The sequence below is a fragment of the Pelobates fuscus genome, chromosome 8 (assembly GCF_036172605.1).
Source record: "Pelobates fuscus isolate aPelFus1 chromosome 8, aPelFus1.pri, whole genome shotgun sequence".
NCBI lineage: Eukaryota > Metazoa > Chordata > Amphibia > Anura > Pelobatidae > Pelobates > Pelobates fuscus.
This window is the reverse complement of record NC_086324.1, coordinates 76,279,501-76,304,866: the sequence shown is the minus strand read 5'-3', so window position 1 is coordinate 76,304,866 and position 25,366 is coordinate 76,279,501. Positions and strand designations below refer to the sequence as shown.

Sequence of the window (25,366 nt, the reverse complement as noted above, 5' to 3'; positions counted from 1 at the left end):
ATATTTGGTCCCTATATTCAGCTAGAAATGTGAAGTATAATAATATTTTGGCGTGAATAAGCATTCCAATGATTCTGTCAAAATTCACATATCTTAAGGTGGGTTATTAATTTGTGAAGCCGTTAAATGGAATTTCATCAGTTTAGTTGGAAAACTGCCAATATTGCTTCTGAGATATGCATAGAAGATCACTGAACAAAGACCACCATGGCCAAATTTTAATGGAAGTAAAGCTGCAGACGCTACTATGTAAGGCCCATGGATTATACATTGCATCTGAAATGTCTAGCTGAACATTATATTTGATGAATGCAAATTACTTAACCTTTTAACCCTTTAGCTTGATCAGTTTGCTCAAGCATTTGTAGTCAACAGTCCTACCAAGTTAACCTCAAATGTGAAGACATAGTTTGTTTTTGTTTTTTTTAAATAATTTTTTTTATTGAGAATGGATTGCATGGAGATTTTAATTCACATTCCTTAGGTACATCATAATCAAATGATACATATACAGCAGTCATTAAATGCAATTAAATTTAGAAAACATTTTCACTTCAGGTTTTTACCAAACAATAAAAAAGGAGGGTTACTAGGGAATGGAGGGGGGGGGGGAGGATAATAAGGTAGTGTTGAGATGACAGAGCAGACTAAGAGACAAAGAGTTGGATGGTGATGGTGTATCTCACCAGAACATGATATAACTTAATTAAACATTGCATATGTTACATGTCTCTCCACTCTGGAAAATCCTAGAAGTGGTGAATTCTCGTGCACTACAACTAATTATGTTAAAATTAGCAAAGGCGCCACACCCTCAGAGGAATACCAAGCTGAGGAATTAACATGGTGCATATTTTAGGATGGGAGCTCTAAAGTCAATATGTATTTTTTTTTCCAAATATGGAGAAAAGGTTTTGCCATTATCTCATTATTAGTTAAGGTGTGGTGAAGCCAATCCATTTAAAATTTAAAATTTTGTCAGAAAGAGAGACAAAGAGGAAGGGTCTGGTTGGCTCTGGACCTGCAATATGGCCTTGTGGCCACCACTACCACTATTGTACTAAATTTCTAATTAGAGCAAATATTAGAGTAGCATTGGGGACAGGACCCAGCATTAAAAACTCCGGTCTGAGTGGGAAGGCATAGTTTTTAATTGCTTTCCAATTTGGTGGAATCATGCTATGCATTCTATTAAAGGAAAATTATTTGTGGAGAAACCGACCTCGCCACGTGTCCTTGGAGGGGGCTGCTTGCCCGCCTCTTGCCTTTGGACTATGGACCTGACTTTATGTGAATGTGTTAACCCAGATAGCTATGCCATGGAGCCCATTCGTGTAGTTAAAGACTTCGGCTCCATGGCAATTGAACTGTGTGAATAGGATCTGAGCGCTATTCGGTAGTTTTGTGCGCTCAGATCCCAGCTATCTGGGGATATGGGACATGTCTGTGTTTTATGTATAAAATGTGACTTTGTGTATTTTATAGTATTTTAATGCTTTGTGCTCACCATGTGCATAATGGAGTCTTGTCTCTGTCCTGGGAGATAATTGAATTACTTCTCAATTATCTCCAGGATAGAAGACTCTGAAACTGGTTTGGGCCGGAAAGCCATGCTGGCAGTGGGTTTTATTAATACTTTTGCTAACTTGTGAACCCCTGATCCGATTCGTGCCATTTTTTAATATGTTGTTCCCCTGAATGGATTGATCATGAAAATGTATGTTTTATGTTTGTGACATGTATATTTTAGAAGTTATAAATATGGTGTAAAAACTATATTCCTCTGCCAGTGATAATGAGATTACCCATTGTGTTCAGTAATCCTATCACAGGTAGAGGGGAGGATTTTGTGTGGGAGTGTCTGTGTGTGTTGTACGGATTGATTGGTTGTTCTGTAACGCCCTGTGGGCTGTACTATGTTTGTGGATTTGGAATAAAAGAGACTGTATGTGACAGTACAGGGAGTTCCTGTTTTAACCCTCAAAGTGAAGTGTTGTTTCATTCTTGGGGGGAATTTGACTGTATGCCGATGCCAGGAGTGTAAGCTGTTCGTAGGGCATTTCCTGTTCGGTTGCTTCCAGGGTTTGTGTGTTTCCTGTTCGGGAGTTGGGGGATTCGTGCAGTTTGGAGTTCGGGAGGTTGGTGATTGCAGTAGCTGCTGGTCTATCTGAAAGGGGATTATCGCCTAAACGGTTGTTATCCGCTTGTGAGCGAAACGGTCCGTTACACTATTGTGTTAGATAAAACATGTATTCCTAACACTATACTGCTATAGTAAATATTTAGGTGACCAGCACCCCTTCAAAGTGAAGTTAAAAAGTGTTACCTGTCATATATTTGCACCAGTCTTGCCATGGCTGGCCCCACCGTTCCTGTGGAACTCACTTCCCTCCTCTGTTAGATGCTCACCCAGTCTCCACTCCTTCAAAAAATCCTTAAAAACCCACTTCTTCATAAAAGCCTATCAATTAAACTGTTAATAGCTCCCGACTGATTCCTCTCTTGCAACTGTCATTAGTCTAATACTATCCTTACCTTTTGTGTCACTCTACCCCACTCCCTCTAGCATGTAAGCTCATTGAGCAGGGCCCTCAGTCCCTCTGTTCCTGTGTGTCCAACTTGTCTGATTACAACTACATGTTTGTTCGTCCACCCACTGTAAAGCGCTGTGGAATTTGTTGGCGCTATATAAGTAATAACATAATAATCTCATATAGAAAAGCATTGGAGGCTATGGCGCATACAACCTCTAGCATGTACGCTCATTGAGCAGGGCCCTCAACCCCTCTGTTCCTGTGCGTCCATTTGTCTGGTTACAATTATGTGTCTGTTAGTACACCCATTGTACAGCGCTACAGAATTTTGCTGGCTCTATATAAATAATAAAATAATAATATAATAATACAAGGCAAAATGCAACAATCAACATATCCTTATAGAGATGCACTGAATCCATGCAGAGCATGGATATGCTGAACATAGGTGCTGCACACAGTGCAGAACTGAAACATGAGGCATCTCTAGTGGCAGTCTGAGTGATTACACTTGGAGGTATTACGATGCAGAGACATGCGACAGACACCAGAATTAAGACAGTCTGCAATGGATATAGCAGCAGCTTATGTAGTAGTGTCCTTTTAAATGTTTTTGTTAATTTAGATTACTCTTATTTGGATTTTAAATGCTCAGTTCCAGTTTGGATGTGTTCCTTGTTGGAGAGGTTTTGGCCATAGCTTTACCCTCGGGTTTTGTGGAAATGGCTCCTATGAAGTACCCAAGCACTCTCATTGTCTTGCAAATAGTGGAATATTTCTTGTTCTTATTTACCTTTTAGAATTACTAGTAGAATAATTTGTTTAGCAATTTCTTACATTTTAGGCCCTAATTTAATATTTTTGGATAAACGTTTAAAATTATTTAGTAGTTTGAAATATATGCTAATATTTTCATATTTTTGTTATATTCATTTTTTTAATAAATCATACATTTTTTATATTTAAATTGCTTTTATTTTAAAGTGTATTAAAAAATAATGAACTCATGTGGGGCGGAGCTAAGCAACTGAACAGAATGGCCGACAATTTCCAGAGCTCCTGCAATACGGAACATAATCCACGGCAATCTGCAACCCCACAAAACCACCCTTAGGGGGAAACATCACCATAAGCATCCCTCAAGTGCAGACCAACCACCGATGCCGTTTCTGTTCACCCGAACGGAATTGCTAATTCATTTTCTTTTCAACGCTTTGCAGTCTCTCCAGTATGCAGATAGTAATCCTTTAATTTGATGGAAGTTCAACAAATTGAACCTTTAACACATCTGACTTTCTAGTTTTGATTAAATAAAATCCACAAAAAAACAACAATTTGAGCAATTTCTAATTCTGTCATAAAAAGGAAAAAGAAATCCTAAAGTTTCAAAAGATTTCTTAAAGCACCTGTCACAGTCTAGGAACTTTGAAGAATTTACAAAGAAACCCAATGGTGACATTGCCGCTGGAGGTCCGGTGGCCATGGGGCAAGGAAAAGATCTGCTTACCTGAACATATGTCTTACAGGCACTGCGATCTTCACCTGGCCGGTCCTCTTTAGCTCCTAAAGCCACGGAACTCTCACACATGTGCAAGACCCAGGGATCTTGCATAGATAAAGCCAATTCCCTGCAGCCGTGGCTGGTGACAGCAAAGGGAATTTACAATTCTAGACGGCGGTAGCTCTGCCCAGTGTCTAGAAGTGTCAGGCATAGGAAATATATAGAGACAATATATCTCTTGACTAGGTTAGAATTTCAGAGATTCTATCTTTATGAAATACTAATTTGTCAGAGGGAGGGTTGGGACCTTTAAGGGATTACCAAGCTCTTATTAGCATGCATGTTACTATGAGTTATCCAAAAAAGGTATCCAGACCTTTGTTTTTAAAATATCTATTTGATCTGAATTAAAAAAAAAAAAAAAACACACAGTAGGAAGAAAATTCCATGTAGTTATTGTAAAAACAATCTTTCTTCAAATTGCAATGGGTAACCTCTTGTAATTTGTACAATACTTTAGTGAACAGGTCATTGAAAGTCATACACACAGTGCTACACATGTGCTACAATAGTGTTATAGAGTAGAGTATTTATGAATTGAAGATTGTGCTAGCTTTAGTGTACCTATAATCTTAATTTTAATAATGACAGGAGGGGAATATTTGCATTAACTTTCTTTACTAACTCCACAGCAGCAAAGAAAAACCAAGAGAAATAAAGAACTAATCAGAAAAGGTCAGAGTGTATATAATAGAACACATATGCGAAGCACTACCTCTTGACAACTGCGACATCACAAGTCCATAGTAAAACAAGAAACGTAGTATAACAGTCCAATTTCAGGCTTGAAACCGATAGGGCCAACAAATTCCTCCCATAAGGAATGACAAGGAATTAAACCATTGAGTTCCAGAAACATTTTAAACTAAAAAGAGAAAGAGTGTGATAGGTTGTTAGTCCAACAGTAGGGAACTTCTGAAGCATGTAACCTGGCTGATCTATGCTAGATAATTATAAATACAATCAAAACAATAACCAATATGAAAAAAACCAACCTAATGTAACTAAGTATGACAATACTAGCGAAAACATTGGAGACCGATTAACCCCGTCCCTGAGTAGAAGGAACACACAGAAAGCAGAGAGTAAGAATGATATGGAAAAAAACACAGCATGAAAGGGTGGGAAGAACTGAGAAGTAGGGTGGGAAATATTCGCCTCCTGTCATTATTAAAATCAAGATTATAGGTACACTAAAGCTAGCATAATCTTCAATTTTATAACATGACAGGAGGCTTCATATTTGCAATTTCAACGCTGAGAAAGAAGAGAAAAGGCTGCGTTCGCCGACGGTTGAAATAAGAAAGTACGAAAAGTGGACTCTCGCGTCCAATCTGCAGCTCGAAGAAAGACGGCCAAAGAAGCACCCGCCGAGAAGGCAGAGGAGGCCTCCGCCCCGCGTACAGAGTGTGCCCCGAACCCAGGGTCAATACTGGCTAATGACAGGAGCCAGCAAACCCACCTGGCTAAGGTAGTTACCGAGACTGGGCCATGACGGCGACCATATGAGATGAGTAACTGATGCGATGTAGAGGACCACAGCCTCGCAGTAGTCTCAATGTAGGAAAGAAGTGCTGCGATGACACAAAGTTGTGGGTCAGCAGGGAAAAATGGATCGAAGATCGAGTCCGATTTCGTGCAACGGGAAAACTGAAAGGTAGCTCCTTCGGGAGAGAAGAAAAATGTGTCCACATCGAAAGCACGAACATCCGAAACTCTCCAAAAAGAGACCAAGCAGAGAAGGGTAGTAAACTTTGCTGTGAGCTGACGCAGTGGGAGTTTATCATTTGCTGGCCATTCACGTAAAAACCAGAGTACAACACTAACGTCCGAGAGTTGGGTATATTTGGGGCCCAGTGGGCGCTGTAGTCGAATCCCGCGGAGTAATTGACAAACCAAAGGGTGCTGGCTCACCGGAGTCCCTTGTGACGGGACATGGGCAGCTAAGATGGCCAATCAGACTACGTCAATAGACCGGTAAGACTTCCCGGAGGAAAAATGAGATAGGAAGTTTAGGATCGCGTAAATAGGGGCAGTAAAGGGATAGAGGCCCTGTCCCACACACCAACTGGGCCAAGACTGCCAGACGTAGAGGTAACATTTCCTTGTCCCAGGCGCCCATGAGTCCCACAGCATGTCCTTAGCCATTTGCGATAAGTCTCCGGTGCGCCAGGAACCCCCAGATACACTCCAAGCCACTAGGAGGAGCCGGCCCTCCACGAGCATAGGATGTGGTACCCCTCTCGGATTCCTGAGAAGTGTCTGTTCTTCTGGCAATAGTAGGGAGTCCTCGTGGGATAGTTCCAGTAGGTCCGGGAACCATGGTTGACGCTGTCACAGTGGTGCTGCCACTCATTGTAGGTGGACCTGGTGTAGAACCCTCGCTATCAGCAGAAAGGGCGGAAAGGTGTAGGCCCTGTGACTTGGCCATGTCTGCAGAAAAGCATCCACCGTCGTGCACTCCGGGTCCGGGAGCCAACTGTAGAATTCGGGTAGCTGACGGTTGTTGTGAGAGGCAAACAAGTTGAGATGGAGTGGACCTTTCTGATACTCTAGTGATACGAAGATCTGAGAGTCCAATTGCCAGTCGCTGCCATCCCTCCAATGTCGTGAAAAATCAATCTGCAGTGAGATTGGATTCTCTTGGTAGGTTTTCCGCCATCAGGGTGATATTGCAAGGGAGGCAGTATTCAAAGATCTCCTTTGTTAAGTCCACCAGTGCCTGTGAGTGGGTGCCCCCAAGGTGATTGATATAGCACACCACGTGACGTTGTCCATCCGAAGCAGAATGCAATAAAATTATCTGTCTTTCGTTAGACTGCGGATTGCAAATGATTCCGCCAGGAGTTCCAGGCAGTTGATGGCTCCCCAGCCCCAGCAACTGGCGTCTGATTCCAACACAAAGTCCGGGCGAGTGCCGAATATTGCTCTGCTGTTCCAGGCCTGCATGCAGTTCAGCCACCATTGGAGTGGAATTTGTCCGATACAGGAACCAGTTGATCGTATGTGGGTTATCTGCAGAGGGCATGAGCCTTGAGGCGTTGCATGGCTCTATAGTGCTGGGGTCCTGGAAATATCACCTGTTTTTAAGAGGACAGGAGGCCTACTATCCGTACGAGGAGGCGGAGAGGGATGGACGGTTGCCGTAGTACCTTGCGGATCTCCCTGCGGATGGCCGCAATCTTTGAAGCAGGAAGAACGTACAATTTCTGGAGTCGATCTCGAACCCCAGGAATTGAACCGTCTGAGCAAGATTCAATGCGGACGTGGTATGATCTTGCAACGTTCCCTTGCCTCTGCCGAAGAGGAGGATGTCGTCCAAGTAGATGATACAACAAACTCCTCAAGCATGAAGGTGAGCAACCACCGGTTTCAGCATCTTTGTTAAGAACCACTGGGCCGAATGGGAGGCAGGTGAATTGCCACGTGTCCCCGTGCCAAAGGAACCACTTGACATTCGTCCAAGAAGGACAGTTTGTGAGGGAGGTCATGTTCCTCATCCGAGGAGAATACAGGCACCAGTTTCAGTTCGGACTGTGCCGGCTTCTTATCCTGTCTTACAGGTGCCTTGCCCCTAGATTTTTTTTAGCCCTGGAGCTTTCGCCTTTCCAGTGGCGCTTTTGTGGGTGAGAGCAGTCTCTGGAGGAGTCAGAGTCCTCAGAATCTGCGACACAGTGAGTCTGTTTTGGGGCGGACTGAGCAGGGACGTATTCGGTTGAAAATGCCTTTGAGAACGCAGCTAATCATTGCCTGTGTGTCTACTGGCGCTTAGAGGCAGCTAATCATAGCCTGGATGTCTACTGGTGCTTGGGAGTCTTCCATGGTGACTTAGTATAGGAGAGTGGGACACTGAAACACCTTGGCACAAAGAGTCTTGGGGGCCAGGAACGCAGGTAAGCAGACAGGTGAGGGAACCTGTATCACTAGTCGTAGGCCACAGGACTGTAAACAGAGTGGGGCTCACCCAGGAAAATAGAACCTGCATCAACAGGTTCAGCTCAGCAGCATGTAAAAGGGGGCTCATCCTGGCCAGAAAAAAGGATAAGACCCAACTGGATAACCACCCCCAAAGTGCAGAGCACCAACCTTAATCCTGGTCCCAACTGAGTCTCAAGAGGCAGAGGAAATAGCAGAGTTTGAAGCAGAACCGCAGTGTATTCAAATGGTGGCATGGGGGCGTTTTCCATGAAAAAAAACACAAAAAAACAAAATGGCTGCCGCAAGATGAGCCGCGAAAAAACGCACGGAAAAAAATCCCAAACGTTCAGGCCGTTGCGAGAAGCCATTCACAAAATAGAGTTTGGGAGTTACAGGGAACCACACTTGATGCAAACATAAGGGGGCCGTTCGGGAGCCAAACGTGCGAATGTTTGGTATGCAAAACCACCGAATGCCCTTCACAAATGCTTCAGTAGCCGAACGTGCAAACGTTTAGAAGCGAAACCGCCTATTGCCCTTTGTTCAGCAGCACGAACGGACAGAAAAAGTGCACATTAGAGACCAGCGCAAAGGCTGTGCCCACAAAATGCTGTAAAGCTCCACAAATACCCCCAATGAAACCCCCAGGTCCTAACAATAGGGTTAAGGATGCCCCAGGGAGCAATGGAGGGTGGGGACGAACCCCAATGCCCCAAGAGGGGAAAAAAATGAGTGAAAAGTGTTTGACAGAAAAAGGCACAGCAAAAGAACAAGAAGATAATATAAATAAAAGGATAGAATGTAAGTAGAGTGAAAAATCCCCAAGAAGGGGTGAAAGTCCAATAAAAACCACAGTTAGAGCTACATAAGCAGGAGTAACAAATGTGGTACTTATCTTGTGATGGAGCAGCAAAGAATGAGGAAATTGATTCGCATATGTGTTCCATTATATACACTCTGACTGTTTCTGATTAGTTCTTTATTTCTCTAATTTTTTTCTTTGCTGCTGTGTAGTTAATGCAAATATGAAGCCTCCTGTCATGTTGTAAAATTCACAACATGGACACCGTAGTAGAAGACCTTGCCAGAACAAGAAACTGAGGCTACTGTGGTCTTAGGCACACAAACTGTAGATAGTACAATACTGGAAAAATTTTGTCTGTTCTGATAAATCTTTAACGGGCAGGTGGGCGGTTCACAAATTGGCATAAACAATATGAATCAATGGAACCAAACTACCTTGTGCTAAAAGTTTTTGATAGAGTATGGTGGGGAGGATATTTCCATGGTACACATTTTGCCTTTTAATAGCAATAACTGGTTTCTACTTTTGTTGGCTAGGAGCAAAAAGCTGACACTACTGTGGGAACAGGTACACCAAGAATGATGGTAACTGGGAAAAAGTTTCTTGGTCGGACAAATCTTCAGTTTCTAAAAATGTATCGCTTTAAATTTGCAAAGCACTTTAAATTAAAGTGCACTGTGTGTGTCTCAGCTGCTCGTACTCCACACTCAAACAACAAGCAAATAACCTCAACTACTAAACAGTGTAGCACTGTGAAGCTCTTAATAATATACAAAATTTACATTTGTCAAGGTGCAAAATCAATCTATAAAGTGCTTTAAATCTAATTTAGGTTCTGCATGAAGGCGCTACATGTTCCCCATAGAGATGCATTAATTCAATGGATCTCTATGATGAGATGCTGAGTGGCGCATTTTTGCATTTTGCTATGCATGCTCAATAGCCTTCCGATGCTTTTCCATGGAATTGCATTGTAATGGCTGAGATAATCAAAATCTCAGCCACGGAGGAGGGGCCAGCCATGTCGAGACCAGTGCAGAGTGGCAAAAATGGTGAGTAAACTCACCTTTTCAGAGCGATCTAAGGCACACAGGCATTATAGTGTCAGGAATACATGTTTCATTAGGATAACATTTCAACAGACTATTTCCTAGATATAAAATATTATTCATAACATTAAAGTGAACTCACCCCCCACCCATCCCCATCTCCTCCGGATGGGTCTCTCCCATGAGCACCGAAACTGGCGTGTGTCTGTATTACTGTATAATTTATTCATGTATGTAATTGTATTCTAATTACAGTTTGCATCCAATGGTACAAAATTTAAAGAGGAGCCAAAAACAACAAACGTGAAACAATGATGTATTGTACAAGATAGAACTTGTAAATTCCACTAAGTAGATCGCAAGTGCTCAGGTCCACATAACAGAACATGTTCCGTGTACATACTGAATAACATTGTAGAGCAGGGGTAGGCAACCTACGGCACTAGTGCCATGTACGGCACTCGAGGTGTCTTTGCACGGCACTCAAGGCTGCTAGAGCCAAATAGGCTCTGACCTATCAGGAGTCCCAGGTAAAATTTCAGATATCTGCTAATCCGAAAAGGTGGTGAAGGACAATCCTCAATTTATGCATTGCAGCACGTAGAGGAAGTAATCTCAGATCACTTCCTCCCAGCACTTCTGAATAGGAATCCACACTGTAGTAGAGCAGCTCGCAGTTGCTGTTGCAGCTCCTATCCTTGACATTCCCGTGGCCGCCCTAGTCCCCACTGGAAGCCACCCACACTGCTAGATATACACAGAAATGCAGAATAACCCTCCCCTCATACAAATAATACGGACAGCCCACACACAAACATGCACACAATCCGCACAAACAAAACACCACTAACAGTCCATATACATGCACACAACCCCACATGCAATACCCCAAACAGCCCCCACACACTACCAAACACACACTGTGACATATCCATCCACACACATACACAATTCCACAAGCAGCCCCCATACATATGTATCATACACAATACCATAAACTACTCATGAACATATACAATATAATAGCTCGTATACGCAGGGCCGTCTTTAACGCGGGGTAAACTGGCCAGCTGCATCGTGAGCCCTGCTGGCCTCAACTATTTCTTACCCTCTGGCCGGTAATCCGCACACTAAGGAGGCCCACCGCGTTGCCCATGCGCAAAGGACCACCCGGTGGGCTCCTGTCAGCAGGGGCCCTGTCGCACGCTGAGGCGCTTTAACAGCGCGAGCAGGCCCCTTGCTTTTCGGCAGCAGGCTGGGAGGAAGTGACGACCGCGCATCATTTCCTCCCACAAAGAGAGGAGCGCGTGGGAAAGAAGAGTAGGCTGATTGGAGGGGGCTGGCCGAGAGCTCTAGACTCCAACTCCCAACACCTTCAGCCACCAGCAGGAAAAGTAGGAAACTGGAGGGTGGGTTTTAAAGTGTATGTCTGTCAGTGTGTGTGTGTGTGTGTGTGTTAGTATGTCTGTGTGTGTGTGTGTGTCATCTGTGTGTGTCAGTATATGTGTGTGTGTCAGTATGTCTGTGTGTGTGTGTGTGTGTCATCTGTGTGTGTCAGTATATGTGTGTGTGTCAGTATGTCTGTGTGTGTATCTGTGTGTGTGTGTGTATGTGCATACATCTCAGCATTCACAAACTAGCACTACACACAAATACACCCCTGCATTCAAATTTCAACACTACGTACAAACACATGTCTGTGTTACACACCAAAATTATATGTAAATACACCCCTGCATTCAAAAACCAGCACTACACAAATACATGCTTGCAATCACGCCAACACCACATACAAACATATTCCATACAAAAACCTGTTAACATTCAAACACACAAACTGCTTAGTGCTAAATACAGACTTGCAAACATGGGTAAACGGTAGAGCCCCAGCTGTCAATGCATTTCTGGAGTTGCACGACAGATGGGGATCTACCTTTTAATCACCCGTGCAACAGGGAGACCCCCCAAAATTCTTGCACCTCTCTACTTTAGGTCTGCCACTGTGTTGAGATGGAGGACGTGATTGCATGCCTGAGGAGGGGGGACAGGGTCCAGGGGGCCCCAAGCAAATGCTTTGCCCAGAGTCCAGTCACTATTAAAGACGGCCCTGCTTATACGCACAAATACAACGATACAAAGCAATTACAGTAAAAATAACACAAGCAGAATACAGCAGCATACACCCCTCGATTTAAAAAAAAATAGGACTGGCACGCTACGGGACATGACAATCCTGTATCGGCACAGTGCTGCTAAAAGGTTGCCTACCCCTGTTGTAGAGTGTAAAGGAACCACATGTATGTTTTCATATTCCTGCAACAGAATGCACCAGTTCCTTAGCAGCTCGGCAGCTGTATTTGTTTGCAAGGAATGGATTTGGTCTATATGTAGTTTTTCCTTGTTCCCACGTGCAGCCCCATCTCCAAATCCTGACTGCCTACCGACTGTATGCTATTGCTCTTGCTGAATATCCATGTAAGTCTCCCATTTTCTCTCCCTTAATTCTTTCTTGTTGCCTCTTTTTTACTCATTACCTTAGGCCTTTAAGTATAACCCAAAAAATGAATTCTGACTCAGACTCTGGCTAGTCACTGCGTATTATTTTTACTTACCTGCTTACAATCTTTGTGACCATTATATGTCTATACATCCATGTCTGTTACTAATCTATATGTACTTCTACATCTATACCATCTTTTATTATATGGTTTATTTGTATCTATATGTACACTTTACAACACTTTAAAAAGTATTATTAATAAATCTGTGAACCGGAAAAACATGTTGGGTGTTAGAACAGGTTAAGTATTAGTTCTAGCCTTAATAGAAATCAAGGGAAATATTATAGAAAGGTTGAAGGAGTTGAAAAACAATCCACTGTTGAGCATTGTGACTGGGATGTTTGTGGGAGCCACATTAAACAACTTTATAAGGGGAACCTGGTCTATCGTAATACAGGATTATATAAACATCATTGTATGCACACCATAGCGCACCTTGCCTCCTAATCTTCAATGCCATCCTATGTATATTTAGAAATTAATGAAGTCAATTTAATATGAGAAAAAAATTACACATATGATAAAATACTGCGGCAGGATCAGTGAAGAGTCTGCTATACTAAACCTTCCTCTAACCTAACTCCTAACCCTATACGCTGACTCTAACTGTACATCTTCCCTAAGCTTAAAGGACCACTCTAGTGCCAGGAAAACATGCTCGTTTTCCTGGCACTAGAGTGCCCTGAGGGTGCCCCCACCCTCAGGGACCCCCTCCCGCCGGGCTCTGGGGGGAGGAAGGGGTTAAACTTACCTCTTTCTCAAGCGCCGGGCGGGGAGCTTTCCTCCTCCTCCTCTTCTTCCTCGCGACGTCATCGGCTGAATGCGCATGCGCGGCAGGAGCCGCGCTCGCATTCAGCCGGTCGCAGAGGAAAGCATTCATAATGCTTTCCTATGGACGCTTGCGTGCTCTCACTGTGATTTTCACAGTGAGAAGCACGCAAGCGCCTCTAGCGGCTGTCAATGAGACAGCCACTAGAGGCTCTGGAGGCTGGCTTAACCCTCAGTATAAACATAGCAGTTTCTCTGAAACTGCTATGTTTATAAAAAAAAAAGGGTAAAAGCTAGCTGGACCTGGCACCCAGACCACTTCATTAAGCTGAAGTGGTCTGGGTGCCTAGAGTGGTCCTTTAACTCTACACTATCCATAACCCTAAAACAGTGTTAACCCTTACCCTGAACTAGCACTATCCTTACACTAACTCTAACTGAACCTGACATCAGCAGAGGGATTTCAGAATTCACACAGTACAGACTACCTTGTGAGTGCTCTATAGTGTGTGACTGCAGCATGAGAGGGAGATAATCTCAGCTCCTGCATGCTCAACAGGTAATGGGCAGCAGACATAACACACTGCTGATCCCTTTTGGCAGGGGGTCAGACAGAAAATGCAATAGCTCAGCTGTAATGATTTACAGTGATTTAAGGGGCTATATGCAGTGGTGTATTTTGCTGTATTTTGGTTTTGTGCTGCCCTAGGCATGCCAAAATTCGGGATCCACCCACCCCCAAATCTAAATTTCTCTTGACAGACTCACACCCTCACTGATGCATACACTGACATACACTGACAGTCATTGGCACACACACTGTTTAACCAACACACACTTTCACTGAAACATACACACTAACTGACACACACATTCACAGTTACACACACTCACTGACAGACACACACACTCCCTGACGGACACACACATTCACCGACAGACACACATACACTCACTGACAGACACACATGCACACTTACTGACAGACACACATAAACTCACTGACAGACATACACATTCACTAACAGACATACACATTATCTGTCAGACACACATACGTACTCACTGACAGACACACTCTCAGCAACAGACACACACACACTAACATAAACACACACTGACAGACACACACACATTCACTGACAGACACACATACACACTCAATGACAAATACATATACACACTCACTGACAAACATACACTCTTTGACAGACACACATACAAACTCACTGACAAGCACATATACACTCTCACTGACAAACACACACACTGGGCTAGCTCATGTGGTGCTGAGCGGATGGACGAGCTCCTGTGGTGCTGAATGGCTGGCCGTGCAATCAATGCAAGCGGCAAGAAAGCTCTGATCTTCCTGTTTAGCAAACTCACGCGCCTCTTAGTGATGCCAGGGCCGGAGTGATGTGATATCCTACCTCCGACATCACTGTGGGGCGTGCAAGGGAGCTGAGCAGGAAGGGCTCAGCTCAGGGTAGAATGCCCTCGTCGCCGCCCTCCTCCTACATGAGTAGATGCCAGCCTTGGGGGGGCTCTAAGGTTGCCAGCGGGCCAGCTCCTGGGCCTCCTAGGACAAGAGGCTGACAAGGCATCTTCTGGGGTGTTTAGGGGGTGGCTTTTTTTGCCACCCCCCTGAAAGTGCCGCCCATGGCAAATGCCTTGTCAGCCTCACGTTAAATACTGCACTGGCTATATGTAGTACTCACTTTGAGCACTGCATACAGCTCACGTGTCAGTCTGATCCATGCCATCCTAACGTCGTTAAAGCCCAGCTTCCAGCAGTTCAGCTCAGACAGTGCTATGAAGGCATAGCAAAGAAGGCAGGTTTATACTGCAGAATTTGCTAAGCATTTATTTATTTTTAGGAAAAAAATGCAAAAAAATACAACATATTAATGAGATCTAAACTTCAAATCCATTATTGCTGTATTGGTCCCTTTAATCTGTCAGTTTGTTTTATTTTGGAGACTGAACTGAGAAAAAAAAAACAACACAAACCTCAAGTAGATAGTTATATTTTTGGCTTGTTTTTATTATTTCTAAACCACACCACAACATTAGTTTAACCACTACTAGGTAATTGTCTGCACACTAATCTATGGGTGTTGTAGTAAATATTCTCTGTCTTTAATTACCCAGAAGGGAGGGTTCTCAACTATATCACTCTTATTTCTTTCTTTCCTGTTGACGCTCTCTATACTGCAGATACACCCAACGTCAGCTCTTACTTTCTGGTAAGTTTCAATGCTGTCTTTTCTAATATTCCTATTAAATAATTCTATGGATACATAAGTTGCAGAACACTTTCTAGTGACTGTTTATGTTCTCTTTACATGTTGCCTTGACAATTAAGGTTTTACTAGATGATGTAATTTCTGTGTTACGGGATACTTATGTAAGGAAGATCTCATCGGGATTTACTAACTCTGAATTGATACTTTTTATTAAAAAAAATTATAGATTCCTTCTTTAAATGTACATTTGTAAGATTAAATAGTACACTACACCACTGTTTCAAATAAAAATAAATATCTACCGTATACCTTGCTTTTGTCAGCTCTTGTTGGTGGCACTGAATATTAGAACTCCAGTCATTAAGACACTGACTGTAATTGCCGTAAACCTTTGCCAAGCACGTGGTGAGCATTTGACTTGATTGTTCGTAATAATTATACTTTTCAAACATCTAGAAATGTGCTAAGAAAAAGCACACTTTAGGCACCATAACAACTTCTTCTCATTGAAGTGGTTATAGTGTCTGGAGTCCCATGGCACTGTTCTTCCGTTAGGTATTAAACTGTTTTAAAAAATTTAATGCAGAATATCAGTCCCTAGCAACCCATACCTGTTTGATTCTGAAAAAGCATTACCCTGTGCAGCAATGGGTGCCTGTGATTGGCTGAAGGTGTCAGCTGACCACGTGCAGGCTTACACAGTGCCACTGCTGGTATGAATCGGTATGGCTACAAGGAAGTGTGAAATATCTGCCTTAGCCACACCTCTGTTGATGAAAGTGTTTGTTAAATGTTTGAATGCAGACATATTGAAGAAAACCTTACATTATGATTTTGGTTTAACCCCTTGACGACCGATGGTTCAGGACCGTCATCGGTAACATACCGTTAAGGACCGGTGACGGTCCTGAACCGTCATAACGGTAACATGTACTCACCCGGTCGCCTTCGTTCACCCGGCGGCGATCGGCGGTTCTCCCAGTGTGGGAAGACTGCCTGCAGCACAGACAGTCTCCCCCAGCGGCGAATTAGGACCCCGGGGGCCATGTGATCGCTTAACAGTGCTGACAGGCAGTCTCCCTGCAAGTGTAAAATAAAAAAATAAAAAAATTAATGTTAATAAAAATATATAATTGTGTGTGTATGTGTGTGTGTGTGTGTAAATATATATATATATATATATATATATATATATACGTGTATATGTGTGTATGTATATATATATATATATATATATATAATGTCATACTAAGTGTATTTTTATATTAATATAAACATATATTAATATAAAAATACACTTATAATTAAATTACACACGTGTATATATAATATATATAATAACTCTATATAGTATTATAAAATACAAATAATAAGTAAATTAAATAAAAAAAGTAAAAATAATAAAATGTAAAAAAATTATATATCTATATGAAATTGTATTCTAACTGTATTTTGATATTAATATACATATTAATATCAAAATACACTTAGAACGAAATTGTATATATATCTTGTATATATAAATAAATAAAAATAATATGAATTATACATATGTCATATACAAAATTACATTAATAATTATAGAAATATACACAGACTTCAAATATATAAATATGCATATATATTTAAATTCTACGTGCGTTTTTATGTAATATTTTTACATAATTAAGTAATTTTATTGATTGCAATTTGAGGGACCTGCCTGACAACCCAGGCCAAAAGAGAATTTAATTTGCTAGCACTGTATTTTACCCTGTGACTTTCTATGACACTCTAAAACCTGTACATGGGGGGTTACTGTTTCACTCGGGATACTTCGCTGAATACAAATATTAGTGATTCAAAACAGTAAAACATTTCACAGCGATGATATTGTCAGTGAAAGTGACTTTTTTTTGCATTTTTCACACAAACAGCACTTTTTACTGATGATATAATTGTTGTGATACATTTTACTGTTTTGAAACACTAATATTTGTGTTCAGCAAAGTCTCTCAAGTATAACAGTACCCCCAGGGCCGGACTGGGGATATGAGGCAGCCCTGGAAAAAAAATCTATGCCAGCCCCACAAGTCATTGTGCTATGTAGTGTGTGTTATATATATATATATATATATATATACACACACACATATCTCTCTCTCTGTCTATATATATATATTTATAAACATATATATATATATATATATATATATATATATATATATATATATATATATATATATATATATATATTATTGGTATATTTATTTTTCTAATTCAAAATATTAATCCCTTCAGGGTAATTAAATCATACAGTAAAGCATACTCACATGCAGACAATCTTACTGATGCACACAAATAGACTCATTGACAGACAATCTCAATGACACACAGATAAGGTTACTGGTACACACACAAATTTAGTACAGACAAACTCTGATATACACACAAGCTTACTACAGACAAGCTCACTGATGCGCACACACTCTCTCTACAGACAAGTCCATTGACACACACATGCTCCCTACAGAAGAGCTCACCAACACACAGATTCACTACAGACAAGCTCACTGACACACACATGCTCACTACAGACAAGCTCACTGACACACATATGGTCACTACAGACAAGCTCACGATCACACACATGCTTACTACAGACAAGCTCACTGCACACACACAGGGCCGACCTTAGGTGTTTAGGCACCCTGTGTGAGCCAATCTTGTGGTGCCCTCCCCCCCCCCCCCCCCCCGGTCACCTAGACATACACAAAGAGGAAAAAAACCTTTGTAAGAAATAATTTGTTTTAATTACAGATAGTTTAAGTGCAAGTGCAAACAATTACAATAATAAATAACTGGATAGGCTGGTAACAATAATGTACATTAAGGGGACACTAAAGTCATCAAAACAACGTTATCTTAATGAAGCAGTTTAGGTGTATAGAGCATGTCCCTGGTATGCTACTGCTCAATTCTCTGTCATTTAATTGTTAAATCATGTATACCCTCTCCCTCATTTCTTAACCCCCCTTACCAGTCCCCTGCCCCCATTCACCAATCCTCTGCACCCCTCATCAATGCTCTGCCCCCCTTCACCAGTCCCCTGCCCCCTTCACTAGACCCCTGCCCCCCTTCATCAGACCCTGCCCTCCTTCACCAATCCCCTTCCCCCCTTTCCAGTCCCTTGCCCCATTCACCAATCCTCTGCCCCCTTTGCCTATCCCCTGCCCCCCCTTTACCTACCCCCCCTTTACCAGTCTCCTGCCCTCGTTCATTAATCCCCTGACCCCATTCATCAGACCCTGCCCCCTTAACCAATTCCCTGCCCCCTTCCATCAATTCCTGCCCCCTATCATCAATCCCCTGCCCCCCTTTATCAGACCCTGTCACCTTAATCAATCTCCTACCCTCTTCACCAACAACCATGCACCCCTTCAATAAAAGGCAATATATTTAGTTTTAAAAAAAGTAATAAGAACTAGGACTCACTTTAATGGCTGCTGCTCCTTGGATTGAGCTTCCCACTCCGCCGCGTCGCCTGTGCGGCTTGAATACAGTAAGATTTTTACTATATTTATGGAGGCATGAGGTGCCCAGGGGGGCTAGATGGTGGTGTTAACACTTAAAGGTCAGGAAAACATGTTTGTGTTCCTGACCCTATAGTGATCCTTTAAGGTTGCCCAATGCCCGGCTGGTGCCACCTCCAACAGTCCTGGACTGTTTCTGTCAGTGTAGTCTGTGTGTGAGTGGAAGAGGCTGAGTGTGCCTCTGTGTGCTGGTTACAAGTTGTGCGTGTGATGGGTGACTTTGTGCGTGGAGTGAGGAGTCTGGTAGGGGAGAGTGAGTGTGGCTGAATGGTGTGGTGTCTTATTGTGTGTTTTGCTCCTCTCCTGCTTACGTTTTCTTGTTCCCTGGTGGTCTGGTGTTCCCTGGTGGTCTGATGAGGGATCATTGGGGTCTGCACCAATATCGGCTGCAGATATTTTTTAAAGTCCCCTTGCAGTTCCAACACTCAGTTAATGCCTCTAGCTGCACCTAACAGAGTTCACTTTAATTCAGCTCTGCTCTCTCTTCTGAAGAACTAGAGATTATGTGGTAACACCTCACCCATAATTTGGCTGGTAACAAGTGGGTCTGGCATAAAGGGAGTTGCAGATCAACATTTTTTTCCAGGCGTTCATTTTATTATTATTTAAGCACAAAACAGCCATTTTAAAAGTGACAAAGTACACATTGAAAAAGTAAATTTCTATCATCAAGTTTGATGACATAGAACTGCTGCAATTATATTGCAATATTGTACATCTCCACCAGTTACTAAAAACAAACTGATTTTAATCTATTCACAAAAATATAGTTTCCTCTAAGTTAGTAATGATGGCTTTGTTAATTTGTTCAAAGCCCTTTTAACCCCTTCAGGACCGGCCTGTTTTTACGATGTTGTACGTTAAGGACCAGGGCTCTTTTAACACTTTTGTGGTGTTTGTGTTTAGCTGTAATTTTTCTCTTTCTCATTTACTGTTCCCATACAAGTTATATATTGTTCTTTTCAGGAGAAAAATGGCTTTCTTTACATAACATTATTTGTATCATGTCATATAATTTACTTTAATAAAAATAATAAAATATGGTGAAAATTTTTAAAAAAACAAACATGTTTTTTGACTTTTGCTTGAAAAATCTTTTACTTACCTACGAAAGCTAATGAAAAAAACTGCTAAATAGATTCAAACTTTTGTCCTGAGTTTAAAAACATCCAGTGTTTACGTGCTTTTTTGCAAGTTATAGGGCTATAAGTACAAATAGGAAATTGCTGTTTCAAAATATATATTTTTTAAATGTATCGATAGTGACTGTGTAACACTATTATCTGTCATAAATCTCTGAATCACACCCCACATGTACAGATTTTTTTAAAGTAGACAACCCAGGGTATTCAATATGGGGTATGCCCAGTCTTTGTTAGTAGCCACTTAGTCACAAACACTGGCCAAAGTTAGTGTTCATATTTGTTTGTGTGTGAAAAAAGTAAAAAACTAAATCGAATGCTAATTTTGGCCAGTGTTTGTGACTAAGTGGCTACAAAAAAAGACTGGACATAACCCATTTGCAATACCTTGGGTTGTCTTCTTTTGCAAATGGTATGCCATCATGGGGGTAATTCTTATTCCTGGGCTACCATACGGTCTCAAAGGCAACGTAACCAACCTGGCAATTTTCAATGTAAAAATATTTGACCCATATATTTGACCCTGTAACTTTCAAAAACGCTATAAAACCTGTACATGGGGGGTACTCAGGGCCGGACTGGCCCACCGGGATACAGGGAAATTTCCCGGTGGGCCGCAGCACCTGGGGCTGGGCTGACAGCCCCATTCATCACTGGCCAGGCTCCTGTAATCCCGGCCAGCCCGAGCAGTGCGGCCGCACAGAGCCCCATGGGAGCAGCTCGCACATGGGCGGGATATATATTTTGCAGCGGGGGCGGAGCTTACCGGCAGGCGGGGGCGGAGCTAAGCGGCAGGCGAGGGCCCTGGTAATTTCAGCATAGGAAGCAGGAAGGAGTCCCTGTGAGTGTGTGACTGACTGTGTACGTGTGACTGCCTGTGAGTGTGTGACTGTGTGTGTGTGACTGTCTGTGTGTGTGTTTGATTGCCTGTGAGTGTGTGACTGTCTGTGTGTGTGTTTGACTGTGTGTGTGTTTGACTGCCTGTGAGTGTGTGACTGCCTGTGTATGTGTGACTGCCTGTGTATGTGTGACTGTCTGTGTATGTGTGACTGCCTGTGTATGTGTGACTGCCTGTGAGTGTGTGACTGTCTGTGAGTGTGTGACTGTCTGTGAGTGTGTGACTGTCTGTGTATGTGTGACTGTCTGTGTGTGTTTGACTGCCTCTGAGTGTGTGTGACTGCCTCTGAGTGTGTGTGACTGCCTCTGAGTGTGTGTGACTGCCTCTGAGTGTGTGACTGCCTCTGTGTGTGACTGGCTGCCTCTGTGTGTGACTGGCTGCCTCTGTGTGTGACTGTCTGTGTGTGTGACTGTCTGTCTATGTGTGTGACTGTCTGCCTGTGTGTGTGACTGTCTGCCTGTGTGTGTGACTGTCTGCCTGTGAGTGTGACTGTCTGCCTGTGAGTGTGACTGTCTGTGTGTGTGTGACTGTGTGTGACTGTGTGACTGACTGCCTGTGTGTGTGTGTGTGATTGTCTGCCTGTGTGTGACTGTCTGCCTGTGTGTGTGGCTGTCTGTGTATGTGCGACTTTCTGTGTGTGTGTGTGTGTGTGTGGCTGTCTGCCTGCCTCTGTGTGTGTGGATGTCTGTCTCTGTGTGTGTGGATGTCTTTGTGTGTGTGCATTTGCGAGTGAGTGAGCTTCAGTGTGTGTGTGTGTGTGCGCACGCACATCTGCTAGTGAGTGAGCTTCTGTGTGTGTCTGCATCTGCTAGCGAGGGAGCTTCTGTGTGTGTGTGCCTGCTAGTGAGTTTGTATTTGTGTGTGTGCCTGCTAGTGAGTGAGCTTGTATGTGTGTCAGTGAGCTTGTCTGTAGGGAGCATGGGTCTGTCTGAACCTGTCTGTGCAGAGCATGTGTGTGCAGGGCCAGCCTCACAGGGAGCCGCGGCAGGATCCACTTGGTGCGTGTGAGGTCGGCAGCCAGAGCTCTTAAATCAGCGACGCGGCAGAGTGGGAAGCTCAATCCAGGGAGCAGCAGCAATTAAAGTGAGTCCTAGTTCTTATTGATTTTTTTTAAACTAAATATATTGCCTTTTATTGAAGGGGTGCATGGTTGTTGGTGAAGAGGGTAGGAGATTGATTAAGGTCTGATAAAGGAGGGCAGGGGATTGGTGAAGGAGGGCAGGGGACTGGTGAAGGGTGGCAGGGGACTGGTAAAGGAGGGCAAAGCAATGATGAGGGGTGCAGAGGGGGCAGGGGACTGGTAAGGGGGTCCAGGGGATTGATGAAGGGTGTCAAGTTCTGACGAAGGGGTGCAGAGGATTGATGAAGGGGGTCAGGACATTGATGAAGGGATAGCCAGGTGTTTTGGTGAAGAGGGCAGGGGTTAAATGAATAGGGGCAGGGGTTTTGGTGAAGGGGGGGCAGGGTTTGTAGAAGGGGGTGGAGGCGGCAGATTGTGTGCCTGAAATTGTCTAGAGGGGGCCAGAGACGTGAGGTGAAGAAATGAGGGAGAGGGTATACATGATTTAACACTTAAATGGCAGAGAATTGAGCAGTGACATAGCAGGGACATGCTCTATACACGTAAACTGCTTCATTAAGATAACGTTGTTTTGATGACTATAGTGTCCCCTTAATGTACATTATTGTTACCAGCCTATCCAGTTATTTATTATTGTAATTGTTTGCACTTGCACTTAAACTATCTGTAATTAAAACAAATTATTTCTTACAAAGGTTGTTTTCCTCTTTGTGTATGTCTAGGTGACCAGGGGGGTGGGGGGGAGGGGGGAGGGCGCCACAAGATTGGCTCGCACCGGGTGCCTAAACACCTAAGGTCGGCCCTGTGTGTGTGCAGTGAGCTTGTCTGTAGTGAGCATGTATGTGTCAGTGAGCTTGTCCGTAGTGAGCATGTATGTGTCAGTGAGCTTGTCTGTAGTGAATCTGTGTGTTAGTGAGCTCTTCTGTAGGGAGCATGTGTGTGTCAACGGACTTGTCTGTAGAGAGAGTGTGTGCGCATCAGTGAGCTTGTCTGTAGTAAGCATGTGTGTGATCGTGAGCTTGTCTGTAGTGACCATATGTGTGTCAGTGAGCTTGTCTGTAGTGAGCATGTGTGTGTCAGTGAGCTTGTCTGTAGTGAATCTGTGTGTTGGTGAGCTCTTCTGTAGGGAGCATGTGTGTGTCAATGGACTTGTCTGTAGAGAGAGTGTGTGCGCATCAGTGAGCTTGTCTGTAGTAAGCTTGTGTGTATATCAGAGTTTGTCTGTACTAAATTTGTGTGTGTACCAGTAACCTTATCTGTGTGTCATTGAGATTGTCTGTCAATGAGTCTATTTGTGTGCATCAGTAAGATTGTCTGCATGTGAGTATGCTTTACTGTATGTTTTAATTACCCTGAAGGGATTAATATTTTGAATTAGAAAAAGAAATATACCAATAATATATATATATATATATATATATATGTGTATATATATATATATATATATATATATATATATATATTTATGTTTATAAATATATATATATATAGACAGAGAGAGAGAGAGAGATATATGTGTGTGTGTGTGTGTGTGTGTGTATATATATATATATATATATATATATATATATATAACACACACTACATAGCACAATGACTTATGGGGCTGGCATAGATTTTATTTCCAGGGCTGCTTCGTATCCCCAGTCCGGCCCTGACTCTGAGTGACTGCAACTGGAGGTGTTCCTAGCTTTCAATGTAAGCACTGTATTTTCTCAGAAAATAGCGTTTACATGAGAAAGGCTGCAGGGTGCCATAGTTCTCCCCTGAACAACCTCATTAAGCTGAAGTTGTTCAGGCGACTATAGTGTCCCTTTAATATAGCTCTAAGAGTTAGCCATAGTCCACTGCTGCTGATCTGCCAGAGGCCGGCCGTGTAATCCTTCTCGGAACATCCTTCATTTATTTTGAAGTTAATCTGCTTCTGCAAAATTTAACATGGTTTAATTTAATTCCGACCACCTGGTCACCTTCTGTATGAATTCATGAGCTAGGAAGTGCACAGTACACACAGTAGTTATGCAGTACAGTTCCAAAACAATGTATGTCACAGTGTTCCAATAAAGATGTTTTGAAGTTTGTTGTTTTTAGGTCACTGTTTGTTCTGTAATAATTGAACTGATCTCTGTTTGAGTCAATCCTGTGCGATCTTCTGGTCCCAGGCAAGGGGCCCCTGTAGTAAACTGTGAGGGAAGACAACATCTGCGGCTGTGCCTCATCTTTTGCTTCCCTGTGAGAAACGAAGATGATAGAATAATTCTGGTGTCTCAGGGGTTCTAACACACCCCTTCCCCTGTGCCATGGTAATGGAAAACAAATTGTCAGCCAGTTGATATGTGGATATTTAGTTCTGAATACCAAAATAACGTAAAAACAAATCCTGTGCAGGATTGAGTAACTGGATATTCATTTGGTGCTGCATGCAATTCCCAGCATTTTGTCATCAGTGGGTGACCACATGCCAAGGTACACCACATGCCAAGTAGATGTATTTCCTTGCAGATGTTTCTTCACTACACCCTTGGAAAAATGACTAATGACTAGTGAAATTTAATTTTTCTTTTCCCCTCCAGGATCATTGACTCAGGACTGAAAAGTAAAGGAACATACCCACCAAATCTTGCTAACTGCTTGTAAGTGTTAAGATGCCACTAAATCCATAGTGATAATATATATATATATTTACATCTTTCAAATAGTTTTGACCTCCAGACGGGCGGTGAGGGAGTGCTTATTTGTGAGCTCTCCCTGATCAACAACCAAGTTGGAGAACTGTGAATAATTTCTACATGTACATGATAACAATCATCTGTTCCCTAAAATTAGGTAAATACAATTTCACTAAAATTATAACCCAGTCAAAATATATACTAAGATAAAGTAGAGACTATTAACAAAACACAAATGTGAGGAAGGCTGAACTTGAACAAGTCTCTTTTCAGCTATGTAACTATATAAGGCTGAGCTACCTTTGTCAAGTTTTGTTATTTCCCCCAGCTGTCACTAGAAACTGGTCCACATACAAAGATACACATACACACTGACACGCAGGTACACACTGGCACGAAGGTACACACTGACACACAGGTACACAAAGACAGACAGAATTTACATATTTTACCACCCTCCTGTTCCCTTATGTTTTGGGTAAAGAAGGGTCTCTCTTCTGGGGTCTAGTTGGAGCTTGCACACCTAGGCTGATGGGAGTCCGAGACTCTAGGCTTTATAAGT

At 42.6% G+C, this 25,366-nt stretch overlaps 1 protein-coding gene across 8 annotated transcripts in view; it reads left to right on the top strand.

Moving 5' to 3' along the window:
* The window catches only part of CMKLR2 (chemerin chemokine-like receptor 2), a 56,573-nt gene that overhangs the window by 25,042 nt on the left and 6,165 nt on the right, over nt 1-25,366 (top strand). For 2 of the 8 annotated variants that reach the window (XM_063430079.1, XM_063430081.1), the window contains one exon: nt 24,709-24,768. The gene's annotated coding sequence lies outside the window, so the exon portion shown is untranslated. Of the gene's footprint in view, nt 1-12,281; nt 12,343-15,266; nt 15,443-24,217; nt 24,439-24,523; nt 24,602-24,708; nt 24,769-25,366 lie in introns of those variants that run through there. The other 6 variants (XM_063430085.1, XM_063430080.1, XM_063430082.1 and 3 more) reach the window with 6 other exon arrangements.